Raw genomic sequence first — 24,416 nt, 5'->3', positions numbered from 1 at the left:
CTCCCTTTTGTGCAGACATGCTATTTCTTCAGCCTTTGCAACAAAAGTTGTTGTAAAAGTGGCAACAAATTCCTCTGGATTTATTTACTGCTTCTGTCAAATGTACTTGGTTTAATGAAATAGCAAGGAATATGGGATCTTGTCAATCAAATGCCATTTACCAGCTTAGATTTTATAAAATGAAACAGTGGATAGAAATAGGACAAAATGTATGTCTTATACACAAAAGCTGCAGGAAGATATAATATTAGTTTACATATTTGATATAGAGCCTAAATTAAGCTGCAGAAAAGGAAACATGAATCTTATAAGCCTCATTATCAAGACTCCCTAAACCTCAAATATAGGAAACACATTTCATAAATAAAGACCCAATAGGATTTTAATAGTACAATAAATTCTAACTACATTTCCTACTAAGCACATTTCTTCTCGTATTTTGTACAAAGAAACTTCATTCAGTTCAGTACCAGATTCAGAAATGAAGATCAGTATGCAAAGGCCAGCATTTGGCTCATTACAACTTCATTTTAAAAGTAGATGTGTTTCTGCATTTAGTTCTGCCTTCCCCAACATAGTGCCCTCCTGATATTTTGAACTACAACTCCCACCAGCTCCAGTCACCATGTGCATGCTGGCTGGGGTGATGGGAATTTTAGTCCAAAATGTCTGTAGGGTCTCAGCTTGGAGGAAGACTGATTTAGTCCCTGAGAAAAGGCACTCCCCCTTAATTCTCAAGGTATATCTGCTACCAAACACATCAGTCCCAGCCAGCATGGCCAATAATCAGGGATGATGGGAACTGTAGTCTAGCAACATCTGAAGGACCAGAGATTAACTAGACCTATTTACTTTGGATTAAGCCATATTGAATTCAATTGGACTTTCTCACAATTGGATTGTGCTTTTAATTTTTGATGCTATCGCTTTCCATTATTGACCCTTTCTTGACTTCAAAACTGCTCTTAAGTTTTGCTTTATATATTTCTTATTCATCCAACAGGGTTTGTGTGTGTGTTTAAAAACATGGAACATTAAAAAAGATACCACAGGAGACAAAGAATCTACAATGCCATTTATCTCTTAAAAATAAAAAAGTTTGCCACCTCAGTTATGAAACAATCTTTTACAAATGTCCTCCTCTTTTAATTGAAAATGAACTGTAGGTGGAGATCACCACTTTTCTGCTGTTTCTCTAACCTCTTCTTGCCTGAAGGCCTGCAACTTGTGAATTATTTAACAATCATATTTGCAGCTGAAAATTGATTTCAGACAGAATCCATATTGATTGAGATATGCAAGAACAATGTGTTTGGGGTTAAGATGCTGACTTATCTTTATTGCAAGGAGTCCTGAATTAGTACCTTTTTATTTCAGTCTTCCATCAAAATGCAGTAATTAGTCGACATTTCTGTTCAGATGTTTATCTAATGAGGCCAGAATGAATAAATGTTTTATATCAAAACTCCTGGATGTCTGCATTTTTGTCCAGCTGTCTATAACCTCATTTAGAATAGCTAATGGCCACATTCCACAGGATTGTGCACTGTCAAACAGTGGTTCTACTGTCCCAGTGCTGGAAATAATTGCATTGTTCCAGCACCAAGAGCTGAATCAATTTGGACTTGAATTATGAGCTGAGCCAATGGTTAAGAAAAGCCCTGCTGGATCACACCAAAGTCTTAACTAGTTTAGCATTCTTCTCCCACAGTGGCCAACTGTCACAGTGAGAGCCAGTAGTAAATAGCACTGTTCAAAGTTGGAGTTAACTCTTTATTAGCAAAAACACAATCTTCACAGACTTGGCTGAATGTCAGGCATAATGAGCACAGCAGCTCATCCCCAGTAGGTCTTACCCCATGAATCAGTTGCTGAGACTGTCCCCGTCTCCCTACAGCTGTTTAAGTCCTCTCTACTCCAGGTTTCCTTCCAAGCAATCAGAGACTTTGCCTGTGTGCTGCCTGCCACTGCTCCACCCATTTCAGTCCTTTTCTGCTTCTGGGAGACAGGAGGATGAGGAGGGGAGCTTGTCACAGCAGGAAGGGAAGACATCTGTGACTCTACACCAGCTTGACTCATCTCTGCCTCTTGGTCTTCTCCGCCCCCACATACCTGCTTCAGCTTCTGCCTCTGATTCTGGACTTCTCTCTGCCATACTCTCCCAGCTCACTAAGCCTTCAGCTTCCAACACATTCTCTTCCCAGTCTTCTCCCTCTTTTCCCACTGATTAATTCCTTGTTGTCCCCAGACTCTGAACCTGTTTCCCTTGGTGGTTCCCCAACTGGTTCCTCCCACCATTTATCCACGTCCAACCAGTCCATGATACTAACCATATTCATATGGACCACAATACCTCAAGAACTGCCTCTCTCTATAAGAATGTACCTGGACCCTGTGATCATCATCTGAGGCCCTTCTTCATACGCCTCCTCCACAAGAGGTCTGGCTCCCAGTTTGTGGAATGCACTTCCCAGGGAGGTCTGGCTGGTGTCTTCATTATTCACCTTTAGGCACCAGGTGAAAAAGTTTCTCTTCAACCATGCATTTACCTAATTAACATCCTATGCTTCTAGCCAGGATGGCTATGCTCTGCCTCCATGGAGGAGGAATGCTTCTGAATACCAGTTGGAAACCACAGGAGGGAAAAGTCCTCACATCCTACTTGCTGGTTTTCCACCGGCATCTGAGTGACAGCTAGCCTCATCCAACAGGCGCTTATTATGTTGTGACCTCTGTTTTTCAGTTTAAGAAGAGAAGTTAGCATTTCTAAACGCAAATCTCCCAAATCATGCCTATTTTGGCCCCAAGTTACAACTAACCTTTGCAGTATTGTACATCTTGTTGACTAGCAATTCTCCTTTGTAGCTCCAGTGGTCCAACAGGACTTACATTTCCTCCCCCCCCCCGTGCACCCCCCAAATGTGCTCCAGAGTGTCCCCTAACTCTATGGATCTGATTTTGTGGGTGTATGGGGGCTGAAGGGGAAAAGGAAGCTCCATTGCATGCATGGAAGCCTGTTGCACCAGCAGAGCTGGATACAACCATATCGTTCTATAAATTTTAAAAATACAATATGGAATTACTTAAACTTTCCATCTGGAAAAGGGCATTCATGGTCAATGATCTATTTTTATTTCTGCCCTCTTAGTTTTCCAAGATACCAAAATTACAAAGATATGTCCTTCAAAGTTTTAGTCTATAGGCATTGAATTAGCATTTTCAATTACTTTCCTTCAGGGAAGTCTACTTTTTATTTATTTAGCTAGGAAGAGAAGGAAAATCACTTCACAGTCAACTTTTCCTTTTCTTTTCACAGATTGTTTTGCACATGGCAAAGCTAACTTTCATGAGAATGATGTATTAAATGATAAAGCAAAAAAGAAATCCAAATGGAGTTTAAACATTTATGATATATGTTTAAACTGTTGACTACATCTGTTTTAGTTAACAAATTTGTTTTGTGTCACTCTTAATCAGAAGACTTATATTTTTGTTTCTATTATTGATTTTGCAGCCATGCCAGTTAATGCTATTATCTTGGACGGTACATTCAGAAGTTACCCTTCCAGACATTTTAAATAAAAACAGACATCAATTGGGATCTCAGAAATGAAATAAGATGGTTATATAAACTTGAAAAAGCAACCATGTTAGTATATCATGTATTCCTTCTTCAAATGACCTATCCTTTTCCTATCCTTTACTTTGAAAATACAATGATTGGGACAAATGAAGGACAAAGAAAAGCTATTTTTTCTGCAAACAGGAGTGTATAAAATAAATGAACTCAAGGGCAAAACGTTTCACATAAAACCCTCTGGTATACCAATTGACAAAAAGACAAACATAAGCATTGCCATCTTTATTCAGGTCAGTGGGACAACATGATTATGAAAAATGAGTGAGTACTCAATAAGCAGCAAAGGGTGCAGTCCTGCACACCCAGCATTTGCCTGTGGTCAAATGGGTCTCCATGGGGGTTCACAGAACCCTCACCTCCCTACCACTTTTGCATGGGGGAGTTACAGCTATATTTTCCTGTTCTATCATAGCCAAACACAATGCTCCAATCAGGAGCTTTTACTTCTTTCTACAGAATAAAGAGACAGTCCACTCATCCTCAGGCTTATGTGCACAGGTTGCCTGAGGCAGAGGTGACTTGGGGGTGGGGTAACCAGGACTAGATTGTTAGGAGCTGCTGATACTGGTGCCTTCAGATCTGTTTGTAGCTTCTTCATGTGGTAAGCCACAGGGTTGCAGGTTTTATCAGCTGCCTCAGCAATTATATGCTATCAGGCCCTGGATCTGCCTAACCAAGTTGATCATTGGCTATTCCTGGACAGGAAGGACTATAAAACAATCCTTGTGTGAGTTAAACCTTGCCTGAGCAATGAAGTCATCCTAAGCTCTAGTTTGTACATCCTTTGATTTGTCCTTTGGTTTGCTTCTGCCTTCTGGTCTACTCTTCAACCCTGCCTTCTGGCTTACTGAATCCTCCCTTGTCCTCAGCTATGATTCATAGTTTGTTCCTTGACTTTAACCTCCTGGCTCATCTTGAGCCACTGCCCATGGATCTGCCAGGAACTGACTGCTTGATCATCCTACTCACAATGTTGAAGTGTGCATGCTTGAGAATATAAGAATGGCTGTAGCTCACACAGAATAAACACAGCAGGAACACTAAAGACACCAAGAGCCATGCAAACCAAGAACCATGCTGTAACTGGCTCTCTAGAGGTACAAAATGCTGAGGAACAGGGTTACAAAAATAACTTAATAGGACTTTTAAAAAATGATTTAAAAAACATGCCATGTAATAAACACTTCTAAAACTTTCTTGAAACTTGTCACATTTGGGGATGAGTGTTTTAAAAAGCTGCTTTTTAAAGCAAACAAACAAACAAACAAACATACAAACAAACATTATATCCAAACCTCTCTTGGGTGTATGGAAGTAGTTATAACAATTCTTTGGATCTGGGCAACAATTTTTCAAGATCAAGATCTGTTGAGGTTAACTACTGTTCAAATTCCAGGAATGCTGTTGTTCTGCTCTAGGTTCATTTTTATATTGTCCTACAGGGTTCCTGATATTCCAATTCTGCTGTCTTCAGCAGACTGAATGGCACAGCAAAGCAAACTAGAATTCTTTATTTGACAAATCTTTCATAGGAAGCAGGACAAACCAATAGATTTCCATATTTCCTACAGTTTAAAGCCAGGTGAAAGGCTACAGTGACCTTTCATAATCCATATTTGCTAGACTTTTTACTTCATTTCACTGCCTCCAGTGGACATTTTGTAAAGTTGACCTTTAGTAACTGTAATCTAAATTAAATTTGTCCCTGGAATATTCATGGTCAAATGACATCATATCAAATACAATGCCTTTCAGTGGTTTGTTGTTTTTTTAAAAAACTGATTGTGCCTCAAATTGTAACACTGAATCTGAATGCTTAAGGAACTCTCCTTGTTTAGGCAATGTGAGGTGTACTAAACTTGTAACTACATAACTTTTGAAGGATAGTAAATGCTTTCTAATGCTTAAGAATCTTCTTTTCAAACATGAGAATAAGCTCCTCTGAATTCAATAAGGCTTACTTCTCAGTAAGCATAGTTAGGAATGAAAATCTGATATCCCAGCAACTTCATTATTATTTTACAAAATTGTATGCAATCCTCTACAGCACACTGTAAGCCATTTTAACCATTTCAAAGCATTTTATAATAGGGCATTGGCAATCTATTTTTCTAAGAAAAATGTGAAAAGTTTGTATATGCAAGCTCAAAGATGTTTTTATGGAAAGATCCCTGAAATATGTCGTGTTGTCTAGTACTTTTGGAAGACTATATACATTAGTCTAAATTTGTTTAAAAACTAGCTATCTACTTACAAATATTTCACAGTGCATCCTTTTGCACTTGCAAGTATGTCACAGAGCATCCTTTTACCCATAAAAGAAAGTCAGAATGATAGTAGACCAACATGGCTTTTCCCCTTCAACATTAAGCCAGATTGTTATATAGCCCTTATCACCTTCTGATCACTCATGGATTTCACATTTACAATACCATAACTAATTAATAGTTATGTCTGAAAACCTTGGCACATGTGATTAGCAGAATGGGCCCACGGACTTAGTATGGATCATGCTACACACATTTCCGCTAAATATTTTTTTCACTGTGTTCATGGCTAAAATTATATTTTCAGCTTCATTGAGATTTTAAGGTTCACTCGCATTTTTTAAAAGTATTGCACTTACTCAGAGATCTCCTATAATTACCTACACAGTCTACAGTCATTCACATGTTGTAATATCCACATGACTAATTTAACACTTCTAGAATATTGGATAGACATGGTATAAGGTTTCAAATACCTTAGTATATTCCTTGATTGACAGATTTTTGTTTAGCTGAAAGAGTTTAACAGGGCTCTGTGAACTTTTTCTCCAGGTATGTGTATTGAGGGAGAAAGGATGATGAGGGACAAGGACTTCGGATATGGATGTTAAATAAACATTTTTTTTTTCTTACAACAAATCCTGACGCACTGTTCTCCTCATGTCATGGCCTGTGATGACTTGCTGCCTCCCAAGCATGACCAAATGATTAGTGGGGCTGTGTCTGTATATCTCAACAGTAATGGGGGCTCTCTTTCCATTTGCCTTGAATTGAAGTCTAAGCGCTCCATTGGTTTGTGCATTTACAGTTTGATGAATTCATTATTCTCTATCTTCTTCCCTCTCCACCTCAAGTCAGAGCTTTTGCCAAATGGCTGATGGGTGCTCTTCATATTTTGGATTGCTTTTCATTTTTTCCCCTGTTGATAATTATATGTCTTTCATTTCTACAAAACTATATGAGTATAAGGTCTTAATCATCTGTTTCAAGCGTGACTTAAATATGCATTTCACAGGTTACAAGGAAGCCAAGCTACTTATAGCCATGCTTATAATCAGGAGTGTTTTTGTGTAGGATCTCTTCAAAGAAAACATGGAATTCATATATAAAATAAAGGATAAAACTCTCTGAGCTAGTAGTGCTCTCACATGAGGGATACTATTGCTGCTAGCTAGGAACAGGCAGATCTGTCAATATTGGTTTCTTTGTTTTTAATTTTTCTAATGTTAAGTTCAGGTCACATCAGTTTGCAATTAGTTTGCAATCTCTTAATATAGACATTAGTGTATGTAATATAACATTTTGCTAAGCAATTCCCCCTTATATTATCCATTTTGTGTGTTACTTTCACTAATACATGCATTTTTTCACTTTACCCTAGCATATTCATTTTTGAACATATTACTTGTCTGGTCCTAAGTTCAATAACTTGCATCTCCAGATATTCCCACATATGGGACCCTGAAGAGCCATTGCCAAGCAATGTAGAACAGCGCTCTCCAACCTGGTGCCCTCCAGATGCTTTGGTGAACTCTTATCAGCCTCAGGAGCATAGCCAATGGCCAAGGATAATGGGAGTTGTGGTTAAAAAACACCTGAAAGGTTTGTTTTAGGTTTCTTTGAAATCTGCCTAAACAGCATCTCAAATATATGATTTGGGACTGCAGAAAGGTTTGACAAGAAGCTGGCAAACCACACTACATGGCACAAGCTGCATCCACTTCAATGGTTCTAGATCAGTACTAGTGAGCATGCTGTTGAACTACACAGCCCATCTCTCCTGCCCATTGGGAAAGCTGCCAGGGAACTGTTGCCCAACAACATCTGTAGTGTATTATGTTGACTTCCTATGGTCTAGATAAGGTAAGCAGATTTCAAATCCTCCAAAGTAGGTGAAGGAAAGGAACATTACAAATTATACCACACAACATGCTTATTTCAAAGGCCAAAGGCCAACTACAACAGACACAGATATAATAGATTTTTCATTTTGCAAGGCAATATTGTTCAGCTCTTCAAGATTAGTTGTATAAATAGTCATTAGTGCCTTATTCAAGCTATACTGTGTGTTAACACATATACCCGTATTCCTGCATTCCCTTGTAACTCCCTGAAAATCTCACCTGCAGGGACTGCTTGACTCAGCCACTACTTCTCTTTATCCAAGCTTGAACCAGGACAGGGTCGCATGCTATCTACTTGAGTTTTTAAAGAGGTATTTTCTGTCCAACTCTGAAAAAGTAAAATGCTAAGAATTATATACAGATTTAATGTGGAAGTATCCATTACCAACAAGATCAAAAAATGGATCAGGTGTTAAGTGTCTGAGGATTATTTTAGCACTTTGATTTTAAAGTATTTGGTTAAATAATTCACTAGAGCACAGTTAATACATAGAGCAAGAAGCATAAATGTTGCTGCCCCTATGCATTTCAATATACAGTTGACATACTTTATTCTAATTAAATTCCAGTGTGGTGTACTAAACAGTAAATATGTATCCATATTGAGCCAAAACAATGACACATGTTTTGTAAAATCTCCCTTTCTCCTCTATGATGTGCACATGCATGCACACATATGCTGACTTGGTGATTATTTGGGTGGATTTATGATCTGTGGTGAATGAACATGTTCACTCATTCAGAATGAGGGCAGCAGTACTGACCTCATTCATATGTGGCAGTGTGACACAATAATGTGTAGGAATTGACTATATGATAATGTGATATAATCACAATTTGCCTACATAAGGCCTGATTGGTTGGAGATACTTCAGGAACAAATTACTCTTTTATAAGAGAAACAGAAGTAGCTATAAATAGGCAGTGAAGAATATTCATAAAACAGAAAGGGGGCTCTGTTGTTCCCACAACCATCCAGAATGCTTTATTGATAAATCTTTGACCTAATCATGTGGGTATGTAATGTGCTTGCCTTTAATTCCAGGAGAGTCCCTACCTGAAACCCTGGAGAGCTGCTGCTAGTCATTGTAGCAATGCTGAGTTAGATGAACCAGTTATCTGATTCGGTATAGCAACATGGGCTGGAGTGTATGAGGTTAATGCACAAACTAGAATTTGAAATTACCCAAACACCTTTCTGTCCATACTAAAGGCAAGACCCAACATAGAGAAGAGCACTGTGTTGTATCAGGGTGTCGCTTTTTGTAAATGGCAACCACCACCAGTTCCTGGCTCATGTTCTTTGGTAAACCAAGACTCTAAACCAATCCTCAGAAACTGAACTTTTCTTTCCTAAGAAAGCAATTAACTTCAGGTTGTGTTTACTCTTGCATTCTGCATACTATGAAAAAAGCCTTAGAAATTGGCTATATATCTCACATGTATTTAAAAAGGATTTCCCATTTCTTAGGAGCCATATTGGAGGCATTTGCCAGAGGAGAATGGATTTCCATGTGCCGACTACTAGAACATGATGGTTTATTTTACTACAAAACTAGAGAGTAGAATGTCTTAATAAAATAAAGTTGTTGAACTCTAATAGTTTACCTCTGAATAGTTTATTAGCCTAAAGTACCTAAAGTAATCTATTCAGTGACTAGGTTGCCACCTTTCAAACAGAATATACAAAAGCAGAACACCTCCTCCCCCTCAAACCCTCATTAGCTACTTGTAACTCTTAAAGTAGAGAAGTAAAAATACTCAAGATAGCACTGCAAGCACAACAACAACTTTTTGTCAAGTTAATACCACCCAATCTCTGTAAAATTCAGGCACATACCTATTATGCAATTTCACATTATCCATTACCACACTAGCCAATGATGGGGTATGGGGGCAGGGAGACATGATGATGTCACAACACAGGGAAGTACACCTGAATGTTTTTTTGAGGGATAAATGCAACATGGGACTGCCATTTTCAAAAACATTACACCCTACAGTATGAAATGGTAAAGTCTAAAATTCTATCACCTCATTTTACATAATGCATAAAACAGTTTTTCTATATCAGAGGAGAATCATGAAGTGTGAGGTACTTGTCCTTCTTGTTCCTGTCACATGATCTGTAGTCTCCCTCTCCCGTCTCCATCTTACTACTGACTATATTGAATCACTCACATTCTTTGGAACCATGAATACCAAACACGAGTGAGAACCACCCCAATACTGTATATATGGTCACTTTAGGTTCAAGGATGAAACAATGTTACATTAAGACCCTTTACTCCCCTCATGGCCCATAAAATCAACTCACTTCAACAGGTGATAAATCATTGAAGCCCATTTCATATATTACCAATGTGGCATGGTAATATTCGTTTGCCTTCGCATTTTTCTGGGTGCTCACACACACCCTTCCCAACCTCCCAATTTTAAGTCTTGAAGACTGGCTACTGATTAACATGAAAAATAAGAAGAAGATACATTATTTGCTAGTGAAGCAACTACAAAATGATTATTGTGTAATACTGTGATAAGAGATCACCAGTATATTTTAGACATAAAGTTTTCCTTCCTCCTTACAGTTGTTTGTGTTACAGTCTAAGTCTCCCAAAATGTATAATAAAGCTTCTTATCTTTTAATGCTTCTAATAATACTGTAATTCTGTATGATTTAGTACTCAGAATGTTCTAGTAGGATTTTTAATCTAGATATCTAAAAGGGTTGTAATGTGTACAGAAGTGTTACAGTGATTAAATGTACAGGACACTTGTCAAAACAGTGATGAGAATTAATTTTTTATTATTTAATTATTATTAATAATATTATTATTAATTTATTATTAATTAATAAATATAGTGTATGCAAAGTGCAGCTAAACTATCATGCAAAAAGAAAAAAGAATAATGTGAATGAATTCCTTACTTCCACTGGGAAATCTGTTTCTCTACAGGGTATGTATCAAGGGGACTTTAAGACTACAACAGGCAATCTTTGGATCATATGACAACTGTATGGCTAAGTTAAACTGTACACAAAAGCTAATTATAGTACCATTTGGGGAATGCACTACAGATTACATAAGAATAAAGTTATGGATTACTAGTCAAATAAAAACAAGACAGTTTTTTCTTCAGATAAAGCCTCAGTAAGGCTGCTATCCTAAGCACACTTACAACCAAATCCTATACCCATTTACTCAGAACTAAGTTCCACAGAGTTCAGTGGAGCATACTTCTGAGTAGCTCTGCCTAAGACTGCTGCATAAGGCTGTTACTCGGAGTTGCTACCAGACTGTGGTTATTTTGGTGTAGGATTCAATCACATACTAGCAAATTCAGATTGTGTAATTAAACCTGATCTGGTGCTCTTGCACAACAAACCTGCTCTCCCTCCCCTGAAAACAGACTTTTGGGGAAATGTAAAGTGACAGGAATTACTACTACTACTACTACTACTACTACTACTACTACTACGTAATTATTATTATTAATGATGATGATGATGATATAGCGCCCTATACCTGCAGTTCTCAGAGCAGTTCACAGAATAAAATCAGAATATAAAAACCACAAAATACACAATCAAAATAAAAACAACAACCCAATAACCCCTCAACAAATTTTAAAGGGGCAGGGGAATATTGGAAAGTGTGAAATAACAACTGCTCGACACAACATCCCCACAAACAAATCAAAATGAATGCTTAATATACCACTCGTGCTGTCTAACCTCCCCACAAATGTTGTGCAAACAAATCATGATGAATGCTCAGTGAACAGATAATCTGGAAGTGACCTTATTCCAAACAAACGCACTTGGGACTGAGTAGTCGAATTTATTTTTATGCTCCAAGATGGAACCTTTTAAAAAAAAACCTACTGCTCTAGCATCCAAACTTTTATGTTCTTCCTCAACTTTTAATAACATAAAAACCCGTGGTCTAAATAGTGTACATTTATGGATAGATGTGGTTTACTTTTGCCAGAAATAATAAAAATCTGTGTTTATTTGGATGCTGAAAATTTACCTCTTTATGTAAAACTAGTATGCATATTCAGCAACACACTGTCTGAGCAACCAAAGGATAAAGGAAAACAAAGCCTAACGCAACAGGACAGAACCTTTACATCCCTAGGGAAATGTTCAACTGACATTTTTTCCCACAGCAATGTTGACAAAAAAGATGGAGTGTTCTGATCTTCACATATGATCAAAACATGAAAAAAGGTGAGTCAAGAAACTCATACAACCTTTTTTCTCACTGGGGAATTGAACCTTTTCATATAAGATATTTTTACTTTGAAATGGAAATAACAGTATCTAAAAATGCTGTTTTAAAGAACAGTTCATTCTAGCATAGCTAAACACATAGCACAACACATCTACTTATACATTTCAGTATAGTCTGGTTTTTTAAAATCCATGTATTGTTTTCATTCAGAGGTAATAAGTATTGGAACATATTTCAAAATTATATTTTGGACTGATGCGCACATGAGTCTATTAGCAATTCCAGTACAGTATTAGTTTCAGGATGCCATTCTTCATGGGTAAAAATCATTTATTTGAAACAGCATGTTGCTGCACAATCCTAACCCCATCCCAGTGCCAGTAAGATGATGTATAGATACCTCTCTGCAAGTCTATGCTAGTAGAGAGGAATGTCACTAGTGTGAGGTTCCACCATGACAGAAGCTCAGGTTTTGCCCTAAAAGGTGCCAACAAGCAGAACCCCACCCTCGTTAGGTTTTGAGGGGTATGCAGCTTTCAATCTGCTCAATCTAAATTCCAGTAGCTCCTTCAAGAGGCATCCCTCTCCCATCTTCTGCAAACCAGTTTGAGATTTGCTAATAAATCCATTATATCCCCCTATCCACTTAAGTATTGCTATTTGATTTACTGATCTTCATGCCTTTGTACATTTTGTCATCCCACTGCCATCTAAATTATTATATGTATATATTTAAAACCCTTTTAATGAAAACAGTCACCAGATTTTTTCTTCTTCTTTAAAACACTATCAAGGTGCAGAACAAATGTTAAGAGTAATCTTTAAAAAAAAGTGTGGTGTTTTTCTTCTGAATGCTTCCAGTAGCAAAGGTTTCCCATTATGGGTGTATTTATGAAATGAGCTCTCTCTTTTCCACTTTCCCCAGGGTTTTATCATACCTGTGCACCCCCCAATTAAAGTCGGTTGCTCCCCACTTTACATGATTTCAGTTATGTGTGCAGGGGCCCAGAACATAACTCCCACATAAGTGGGGGGATGCTTGTATAAGGCCATCAACTTTTGAACTTGCATGATGTTCTTCAAGCATAGGTGTGCAGGTCAAAAATAGAACAGTACTTATATGTCCAGGCAGATGGCTACAAGGCTAGGCATTCTGCTTTTATAAAGGTGGTGAGTAGAGACTATATTAATTAGATCTCAGATTGGTGGAGGGAAGAAACAAAAATCAAGTGTGTGTGTGTGTGTGTGCGCACGCGCGCAGCTATTCCTGCAACAATAAAACTCTAAGCATTTCTATGGACAAAATGCTCTGTCTTCAACATCTCTAAGCTATAAACATAAAAGTGTTGCTGTATGTAGGACTTCAACAGAGCTCAATTCCACCTAGGACATGGACTCATTTTGTGGGAAAGTGACTTAGCTCCTCGCCTCAGATCCTATTTGTAAATTAAAATAATAATGATTTACAGCTCAGGATGAGATACTTGGAAAAGAGTGTGATAGAAATGTAACAAACAAAAAAATATTTAAGAAAAACAAAATCCAATTGGACTTGTAGTAGACAAAGTTGTGTGAAGAACAGAATGCAAATTCCCTATTAAAGTTTGAAAATTTAAACAACTACCACCTCTTGAGACCCTGTTAAAATATGAAAAACAGAAGCATTCTCCAGTAGCCTTTAACTCAGGAATTGAGCTGGGGTGTAGGTTTAAGAGTACATGGTGAATTTTCTAATAGAATATTGGCAGCAAGAATAACTATAAGGAATGCCCAAAGGGACTGTAGAGAAGACTTGGTACTGAGACACATCTAGCTTCATAAGTGACAGAACTGAAATGAATTGAAGGTGCTGGATCCACGTGATCCTATAATGGGATGGATGTGAAAACAATAGGAGAGTAGAAAAGGTGAGATACCCCATGATGTTTTACCTCCTGTGAAGAAAAGAGACAAACACTCCATTCTACACCCCGGAAAACTCCACCTTTCACCTGTATGCAGTACTCTCTTCCTTTTCACAACAATATTTTATTTAAAAATCCCTCTAGAAGCTCACCTTGTATTTGGAAACAAAAATTGCTTCTGTTTGGTAGCCTGTGAAGCGTGATGAAGACACGGGTGTTAGATGATCGCTGAAAAGGTACTAAATGTTATTGCAAGACATACTTCTATCACTGATTTAACTACTATGATGCCTGTGCATTTGTATTGGAAATAAAATTGCAGAGAGATTTAGTTCTCTACCCTTAAGCAGCCAGTGTTTTGAACTGGGGTTCTCCCCAGCCCCCAAGCTACTTAAATTATTATTATTATTATTATTATTATTATTAAATAAAGTAGAATATCCCTTGTATAACTGAATTCATTTTGTGAATATTTACTTAAATATTGCCTTAAATGTATCTTCAAGACTTCATAAGAAATTTTTCACCTGCCAAAAAAAATGACATTAAAAGCATGTGCTTGAAAAAGCTTATGATTGTTCATTTATCTAACCAAGGGATACAAACAATACAGCGACAACATTTTGAACTCTAGGATTAACAATGTAGTTCATCTCTACTCCACACACCCCACAAGGAGAAGTTGTTAATTAGATTTGAAATTAAATTAGTAATATGGATAGGAACCTTTTTTATCTTGTATTTTTATGCTGTGAAACACCTTGTAGTCTATTGAGGAAGGGGATATACAAAGTTTAACAACAACAGTGCTGAGACTGTACTGGAAACTTCAACTAGAAGCATTGAACGTAAACTCCGAACAAAATATGCTGAACTATAGTTATTAATCAGTCACAAACATCTCCCCCAGTATGTATTGGTAACACCCAAAGCAAACTAGAGAAATTTGCTACTGGACCTGAAAAAAGCAGGAATGAATGCAGCATATTTTCAAGGACCACAATGAAATAAGTCTTACTATAGATATACATGCTCCACAGATAATGAAGGGCACCTCTTCAAAACCTACATCCCCATGAATCTAAATCCAATCATATGTTCCCTTTATAATAGCCATCACTTTCCTTTTCTGCATAACTATACATTGAAGCACTGCTGCTGTAAAGGTCACTGGTGAGATTTCAATAAATAGCATGGTATTAGTTACATATATGACTCTCTTTTCCCTTTATGCTACATTCAATTTTGAGTTTCTTTCTATTGGGTCTTCCTTGTTTTTCTTGTAGCTGAATGTCACATTTTCCATTTGCTAGTACTATCATCTATATCCTGCTGTATAAAGAATATTTTTCCTTTCCGACTTAGAATTATGTACATTGTATTTACACGAAAAGGGATAAATTAAATTACTGGACGATCATCCTGATGCCACAGTTCAGTTCAGTTCTTTGGATTGAAACCACATAAAACGCCAAATTTTACCCCATTCCTTTGTTTTACAAACACAAAAGTATTGGTGCCATAGTTTAACACAAAAAGGGTTAACCTTAGGAAGCTCAAAGCTCCCTCTTTTGCATAGTCACCTATACTCGTGTGTGGCTAAAATCTTGCTTTGTGTTATATACGAATCAGGAATCCCGTTGTGTGTGTTTTTTTCAAAAAAATATATTTAAACAAGCAAGATTCATAACTCATAAAATGTAGTTTAGAATGTTAGAATGTGTAAATCACAAAAAAGGATATGCACCTTTAGGTACAAATCTCACCTAGCTGAAGCTGTAGTTACGGTATTTTTCAAGCTCACATTGGACTCCTGTGACAAAATCACAAACACAATGTTCATGTTTCCATGACTTACAAAACAATATAACTTAAAAAAAAAACCAAGTTTGTCTAAAGATATTTTTCAGCAGTCTACTAGGTTAACAAATGCCCGATTGCCCTCCGCAGTTAAATTTGAATTAGGATGCTATTACAAATATGGCAGGTATCTTTATAGCTCTCAGTTGGACTATACAATTTCTGAATTTGCTAGCAAAAACTACAAAACATTGCATCTTGATACTGCAGTTTTCAGAAAATGCAGTAAAATACATTCTTGTGCAATATAGTAAAACTGAAAAACCAATAAATGGCTCTAGTTATTGAGAAATTGGACAAAAATAGCCTATTGTCATTTTTTTCAAGACGGCAAATCAATAGATGATGTAAGGTTTTATTTTTTGTTACCACTGGAGTGTTGACTCTAGCAATAAGTGAGATGTTGATTGGAATTAAGGAGACAAGCAGTTGAGTGATATGCAAGATGGAACTTAATGTTTTCAAAACGGAGAGTTTGAGTGCAAACTTAAAAGTGAGTTAATACACATTATCTGTCCCCAGAGAACCCCTGTAGTCCAATGAAAGAGCCCAGGGATTGCCAGCAAAGAATTTGAAGCATACTCTCAAAACTGCATTTCCCAGGAATCTTTGGGAAAGCCATGACAGTTAAACTGGCATAAAATAAAATAGATATGAATTTGCAGAACTATTACTATATCCATAGTGTCAGCATTAAGTTTGGTGCAGCTTCCTTCTTTGACTCCGAAACGCAAAACAATCAAGAGTAAAACATCAGATACTCAAGCTCAAGAAAGATGCCAAGTAGGGCACTAGCTCCTATAGTCAAGCACAGATGTGTTCAATGGATAATAATAATAATAAATAATAAATTTTATTTATATCCCGCCCTCCCCAGCCGAAGCCGGGCTCAGGGCGGCTAACAACACTAATAACAAGCCAAAGAGTACTGGTTAAGCCACACATTTCACACGGTGCTTCTGATTCAGCCTGTATAAAAAGACAGGGTTCAAGATTTTCCAAAAAGTGGATTTCATCCCTCTGGCATCATTGAAAAAGCATGGGACCACTAGCCCTGATCTACTCCCGTCTTGCATAGTTACTTAGAAGCAAGTTTCATCAAATTGGATGGAGTTTATTTCTGAATAATAATAAAAAAGCAAAAGAGAAAAGATACAGATGTTATGCTTATTTTTTAAAAATTGCCCAATCAGCACTCACCTTAGAATTATAAATTAAGACTGAGCCAAATGGATGAGGTGAGTTTAATATTTTCAGTGTCAAAAGGCACCCTCCCTCTAGCAACATTTTTATTTTACCATTCTAATTATTAAACAATTTGATTACAATTTCAAAATTCAAAGATCTAAAGACTAAATTGATCAAGCTATAAATATACAAATGTTATGTAAATATTAAACACATACTATACAAAAACATTCTACATTACTCAATATAATATCACCAAATCAATCATTTTGACCACAGTTCTAAAGCAGGTTACATAGACTGAGCCTATTTCATATACATCTGAACCTCAATAGTACCACCAACAATTTAAGAAGAGCTCTCCTTGATCAGACCAAAAGCCCATCTAGTCCAGTATGCCGTTCCTACAGTAGCCAACCAGATGCAACGGGAAGCCTGAAAGGTGTAACATGCTGGTGTAACAGCATGCTTCCCACTTCTGATTCCCAGCAGCTGGTATTTAGAGGCATACTGCTTCTATCAGAGGTGGTAGAAGATAGTCTTATCCTCCATTAATTTGTTTGATCCTATGTTAAAACCATCCAAGTTGGTGGCTACCACTACAACTTAATTGTTCTCATTCTTTGTAGAGTGACCAAACAAACAAAAAATACACATAAACATTTCATTCAATAGCCTTAAATTTGAACTCAGCGACATCACCATGTTCACTATCTGCCAATTACTTATGTTCCAGATTTCTATATCCCATAGATCTGGTATGGGGAACCTTTGGCCCTCCAAAAGTTGCTGAGCTAAAATTTCCATCATCCGTGGCCACTGGCCATGCTGGTTGGGACAGATGAGAGTTACAGTTCAGCAACATCTGAAGGGCCAAAGGTTGCCCACACTAGTCTATGGAGTCACTTATGAAGACCTGACCGCAATCTGAATGGGTTTCATTTTTCCTTTGTAATGTCAGTAGTTCACCAATAATCATGACATCATCATGTTCACATTATGAATACAGTACATGAATCACACTCAGGAAAGAGAAATAAGCTCTGAAGAAGAAAAAGAGTTGCTAAAGTAGCAGATAGTAGAAGCAAATGTTGCTAACAACTTAAAAATATGAATAATGATTTTTGGGAAAATATATGGGACTTACACATCCACTAGAAAGCTATTTTTGAAAAGAAAATTGAAACAGGGGGAAAAATCAGTGTGTCCTGTTGAGAATAAGACTGTGCAAATGAATACATGCATAGTGGAGTACAAAATTAAGTAATAAGCAAGCACAGCCTGTCCCAGAATAGTCTATCCTTGACAGTTGCCTGTTAACATTTCCTGAATCAGATTTCAAAGTGCAATATTAGGTTCAATTAGTAGAAAACATCCCCAAATGCTAGGGATCTTGACACTGTAAGGTATTTTCCCCCTAGGAAGGAAGCCCACTATTTGCCAAAAAAAGAGACTTTCCTCTCAAAGCCAGACAAAACTTTATACAGCTGTTTTAAAATCTTATTCAAAACATGTAGAATACAATATGAGTATATTCTAAAAGAACACTGGACAAATAATTTGCTTACAGCAATCTTTTGTCTTGGAGATTCTGCAATTTATCTGCAGCTCTGTAAATAATCTGAAGATATACTGGCCCTTAGCATAAAAAGGATTGATGCCTGCATAATGCTGAGCAAAGGCTTGGAGCCCCAAACCAATTGCTCAGAATCTGAACTAAAATGATTTGAGCATTATCTACAGTTTATGCTTTATATTCAACAAAAATGCAAAGATAATATAAAATTTTGGTGATTATTTTATTTCATGTTACAGGTGTACACAGTATTCCATCAAATCAAAAAGTGAGCATTTATGTACAATTTATAATATGTAATTCCAGCATGATTTTACAAATATTCTTGTGCTAGGAGAGTGGTAGTTGTGCAGCTGTAGCTGAAACAACTTTTCTATCCAGGAGCCATGATTACTGCGCTTAAAAATGAGTCTGCCAATGCTGAATCAAGTCACATCCTCGTGGTGTGGAATGAGCACATATCTGTCAAACTATTGGGAAGAAAACCTTAAAAGTCTAGATTGGGAAGGGAAACTCGCTATCAGAAGGGAAAAACAGAATACAATGGTGTTGGCATCAGCCATTTTGACCTGGGTAGCATGCCTTGCATTAAGTGCAGGAGAGGCCACTCACCAACTTTGGAATTACTCAGGAAGTGTTTCAGGGGTCTGAAAAATACATCCTGAACAAGGAATGGAAATGCCACAGGACTGGACTGTCATAAATAGCTTCTTATGCAATAATTAAGTCCTAAGAGCAGTGCTTTTTTTCAGGGGGTATTCAAGGGTACGCACTACCAGCACCTCTTTTCGCTGTTAAAAAGTGTGGCATTTACTGTAACAACTTCATGATGAGTACCGGCACCTTTCTTTTCTTTTCTTTTTTAAGAAAAAAAAAGCACTGCCTAAGAAGATGGCCTATTCTTGGAATGGCTGTCATGGGACACATGGCATAATAAAAAACGGCTCATATAAAAGAGCAGACCAAGTAACAGGAACACAAATGGTGTGGGCATGTGCACTTCCCACCACCTGTCCCACATCAAAGGAAAAAAGACACCTACATCAGCCACTGCTGTACTTGCTCACAGATAGGCCTTTGCATCTCTCCTCTGTTCAGAATGGAAGGGAGGGTGTCCACTCCTGGCATCCAATAAAATGTAGGCATATTTAAGGGTGGTATCAGCGTAGGACTGGGGATGCAAAGGCCAAAGCAGGAAGTGCAATCAATCTCTTGTGCATTGTGTATGTCTGAAGGGATATTTACTGAGACATTTTGTGGCACCACAGGAGGTAGTGGCATGAACACTTCAGCACTACTGGTAACTTAATTCATGAATGAAAAAGGTGCATCAACTCCTGCTTAGGTGCATATGCCCTCACACTACACCACCAGTTCAGCCTTCAAAAACAACACTGGTGGTTAAGACGGGTAAATGTTTGTTTAGTTTAATATGTACATTCACTTTTCTAGCCTAAGTATCCAGTAAAAGTGGCCTACAGTATCATGAAAGACTATAATATTTCAAAATATAAGCAATGAAAACAGCAAACACAGAAGAGGGAAAGAACAGAAGAGGGGTGGAAAAGGCGCTTTCCTTCTTTACCAACTGAACTTCAGATAAAGGAGGTGACATGAAAGGCCTCAAAATCTGTGCAAATTCCAGAACTTTCATGAAAAGCCTGTCTTATTAGGTTGTCTTAGTTCCAACTCAGAAAGGCAAGTAAAAACAAAAGATTCTAATTTTGTTTCAGCTTAGAAATAAACCAGATGGGGATATATGTAGGATGAAGTGAGTGAAGGCAGTCACGAGAAAGTATTATAAAAAAAAGTCACCAAGTACTGCTTCAAGAACCTGCCGATAAGCATCTTAAATCATAGTAAATTACACATTGCATGCCGGTGACTCGGTCATGGGAAATTATGGAGCTACGTGATGTCTCATTTGTTGTGCTGAAAACAAATGTAAATAAATTACTGCAAGATTCTCATTTACATTTAGGAATCCATCCCGATGCATGACATGACTGCTGATTTTATCCCCCTTTTAATGACATTTTGAGAAAAAGTAACATCCACTGAAAGGAAGATTGTCATGATCATAAGAAGTATTTGATTTCTGGTTGGGCAGTCCAAATGAAAAAGAGAAAAACAGAGAGGACACCTCCCCCTACATGAGTGTATGTTTAGGGCAACCTTTCCCAAAGTGCTGTTCTCCAAATGTTTTCCCATCAGCTCCAGCCAGTATTAGGTTGGAGAAGGTGATGTAGGAAATCATGTAGTCTTGTGTCTATTTGCCTGTGTGTGTGCTTGTTCTAGGGTAGAAGGCAGAATGTTAGCTAACATGCATTTAAAATCAAAAAGAAAGGCAAATAATAGAAATTGGTGCAGGTTTTGTAATTTTGTTTTCCCTCTTTACTCTCCATTTTCACCCTAAAACAAATATATTGCTTTTATTGTATCACTCTTCTGCACTTTTAAGATGCCTCTTTAAGGTGGTTGAAGACTACACATTATTCACTTAATTTTTATAATCTTACCTTCTTCCTTCTCTTCCTGCAAAAGGTTCAAAACAGTTAACTCTCAAGAAACTCTCAGAAAAAAACAATCCTGTTCGAGCACTGACCAGCTTCAGACCCACAACACATGCCTTTAGACTCTCATTCGTACCCCTTTGCCAAGAGATGCCAATGACATAGAAAGTTAAAGCACCACAGTTAATCAAACAGGAGGAGTAAGGTGGTTAGATGCCAAGGTAGGAATGGAAGACCTAGGCATATGTAACCTTCAATTCTGGGATAGAAGAGAAAATTTCAAGAGTTTGGTCATCCTGCATGACAGAGTACATCTCACCCAAAAAATCACGAACCTCTTCTGTCCAGTTAATCAGGCATGGCAGTCCTGTTCTCCTTTGTATCTGGCTACCCTAGCCATACAAATGAAGACAAAATGCAACAAATGTTTTTAAAAGCCTGTTGTCCCCCTAGACAGAGTAAATACAAAACTGCAAAGAAATGGACTTATTTATATTGTCACTCCCTGTGCTGCCCTAGTAACAATACTATGCATACTAAACAAGCATGCTTTAGAAAGGAAGATGCTGGCTTATAGATAGAAAAGCCAATACCAAGAAGATCCCGGGGGTTCGATTTCTGACACTGTCGGTCCATATTTGTATGCCCAACAGATACTTCTAAAAATAGTCTAAAGATAAAAGAAAAGTTTTCCAAACGGGGGAATGCTGCAATGTTCTGCATCCCTACATGTTGCAGTGTATTTACATAAGCCCGACTAGGTCAGGAAGGTTTTTTTTTAAGGGACAAATAAGCAGGCCATGAAATAATTATTTTTCATTGTGCCCTGCCAAACGTACCCAGCCAAGGGCTAAATTGAGCTGCTATTGTGATTATTTGAACTGTGGAGCCAAAAGTCCTCACTGCAAAGCATCCCAGCTGTCCTAAATTTTATGATGATGGCGAATTTTCATGTTGGTTTGAACCCTGCCAAAAATATTCCACACAAAAACAGGCAGGCTGGATGCCTGTTTTATCCTGTCCTGTATTAATTAACGATCTACAGCTTTCCTGAGAACTTTAAACTTTAAACAAATCACTTCCGGAAAGATTCACATGCTTGTATGCATATGGATACAGCAAACCAAATTAACATCAAGAGCCCTAACCAAATCTGCAGTTGTTTTTTTCATTCTATTCCACAGTACACTCAAAGCTTAAAAGCATAGTGGGTAGAACCAACACCGGCCTAATAAAGAAAGAGATTTATTTATTATTTATTTAGTAGAATTTGTATACAGTTTAATTATAAAACCTCTAAGAGGTTTGCATAGGGTTAAGGCTGCAAACGTACAACTCCCTTACTTGGGAGAAAGTGCCATTGTCTTGTTTCTGAAAAAAACCAGCATGCAGACTATGCATCCAGCTTGCATATTACTGTATATTGTACCCAATGCACCCAAGAGTGCCTACTGAAAACAACAATGGCATATTAAGAAGAAGAATACACCAGGGTGCAATCCTACATACATTTACCTGGGAGCAAACCCCACTGGACACAGATGGTGATCCGTAATTGTCTCAGTATAGAAATATGGTTACTACTTTGGAATGTAGCAAAGATGCCATCTGTGGAAGGAGTTCATATTACAAAAGGTGTAAAGAGAGCAATGCTGTTAAAAATTTTATCAAAAGATGGTGTTTGTTTATAAATAACAGTATTGAAACTTTACATTTTAAGATAATATTCAACCAGATGTTTTGTTCAAAGTAATTTTTACAATTTACTGATGTGATCTTTTCTATCATTGTTAGCATAATATACCCGGCATGAATATATATGTTCTTATTTGGAAATAGTTTTAAAATAATAATATTAATTACAACTGATTTAAAAATATCAGTAGGTAAACCACTTGCCAAGGTTAGAAAGCAGGGGTTTACAAGACACTTAATAAAAATTAAGAGCTTACAATGTTAGGAGAATGTATCTGTTTGCAAGCAGCAGGTTTCATTCCAGGTTTACACAAGTTGCAACCAAGCATGCCAAATACAGCCAAAATCCATATGTTGTAGCTCCCAGATTCTTGACAACACGTTATTTGTGATCCCACCAAGCAACAAAAGCACAAAGTTCATCTAACCCCTTAGTAGGCGACCACAAACAAAGCATTTGGTTGGTTGAGACGCATGTTGTGTGTTCTATGGGCTGCATTACTAGGATCCAGGTATATCATAAATGCCGACATCTTATCCACTCTATTATGATTTATCACATGTATATACTGCCTTTTTCCAATGCACCCAAGGTGGCAGACAGTTTAACACACCATTTTCAGTTTAATAGAAGAGCCAAAATAGTTGATGGCCCTTTTTATGTTGACAAAGAATGCTGCAATGAATGTCTCACCTCTCCCTCTGATGTCACCATTTAAAAAGCCCTTCTGGATCAAGTGAATGGTCCATCTAGTCTTAGATCCTGTTCTCATAGTGGCCAATCACAGGAAGCCCACAAGCAGGACACGAATCAAATATCACTCTTCAAATTAGTGATTTCCAACAACTGGTATGCAAAGGCATACTGTCTCCAACAATGGAGGTATTACATAGTTGCTATAACTAGTAGCCACCCATAGCTGATAATAGACATACTTCTATGAAGAGCCAATGGGAAGAACCAATCACTTTAGGAGCAGGAGGGATTCTGATTCAAATCTCAATTCAGCCATGAAATTTACCGGATGACCTTGAGGTGACTCAGCCTAACCTATCCTATAGGATTGTTGCAGGGGAAAAGCTGGGAGCTGCATCCTTATATATATGAACGAGTGAGTGAGTGAGTGAGTGAGTGAGTAGCAGCTGGTCTCTAGGCTAACTTCACTATCATTCTGCATCTATAGGGGAATGGTTATTAAAAATGATAAAAAGTTAGGGTTCCAGGTGGAGAAATCGAAATTGGAAACAGAACTGTTAGAACCTAGGACTAAGGTACTTTCAAGAATGTATAACTTGCTGTTAAAATGGAACACACAAGATGAAACGGTAAAATCGGCTATGATAAAGTGGGCACAGGACATTGGGTATAATATCATGTTTGAGGAATGGGAAAGGTTGTGGACTACTGGGTTGAACTTCACTGCATGTAATGCTTTGAAGGAAAATGTAATGAAAATGATATATAGATGGTACATGACCCCAGTTAAACTTGCCAAAATATACCATTTGTCTGATAATAAATGCTGGAAATGTAAAGGAAATGAAGGAACATTCTTTCACCTCTGGTGGACGTGCCCTAGAGTGAAGGCTTTCTGGGAAATGATATATAATGAGTTGAAAAAGGTATTTAA

The 24,416-nt window shown here is 37.5% G+C and overlaps 1 protein-coding gene across 13 annotated transcripts in view; it reads right to left on the bottom strand.

Moving 5' to 3' along the window:
* The window catches only part of ESRRG (estrogen related receptor gamma), a 478,583-nt gene that overhangs the window by 360,720 nt on the left and 93,447 nt on the right, over positions 1–24,416 (bottom strand). For 8 of the 13 annotated variants that reach the window (XM_081854814.1, XM_081854806.1, XM_081854810.1 and 5 more), the window contains one exon: positions 8,031–8,139. The exons of 4 other annotated variants lie outside the window; for them this stretch is intronic. The gene's annotated coding sequence lies outside the window, so the exon portion shown is untranslated. Of the gene's footprint in view, positions 1–8,030; positions 8,140–14,105; positions 14,124–24,416 lie in introns of those variants that run through there. One more of the 13 variants, XM_081854820.1, reaches the window with a different exon arrangement.

Source organism: Podarcis erhardii (genome assembly GCF_964252035.2).
Source record: "Podarcis erhardii genome assembly, chromosome: 3".
Taxonomy (NCBI): domain Eukaryota; kingdom Metazoa; phylum Chordata; class Lepidosauria; order Squamata; family Lacertidae; genus Podarcis; species Podarcis erhardii.
The sequence above is the reverse complement of the archived record's forward strand: the minus strand, read 5'-3'. Positions and strand labels throughout refer to the sequence as shown.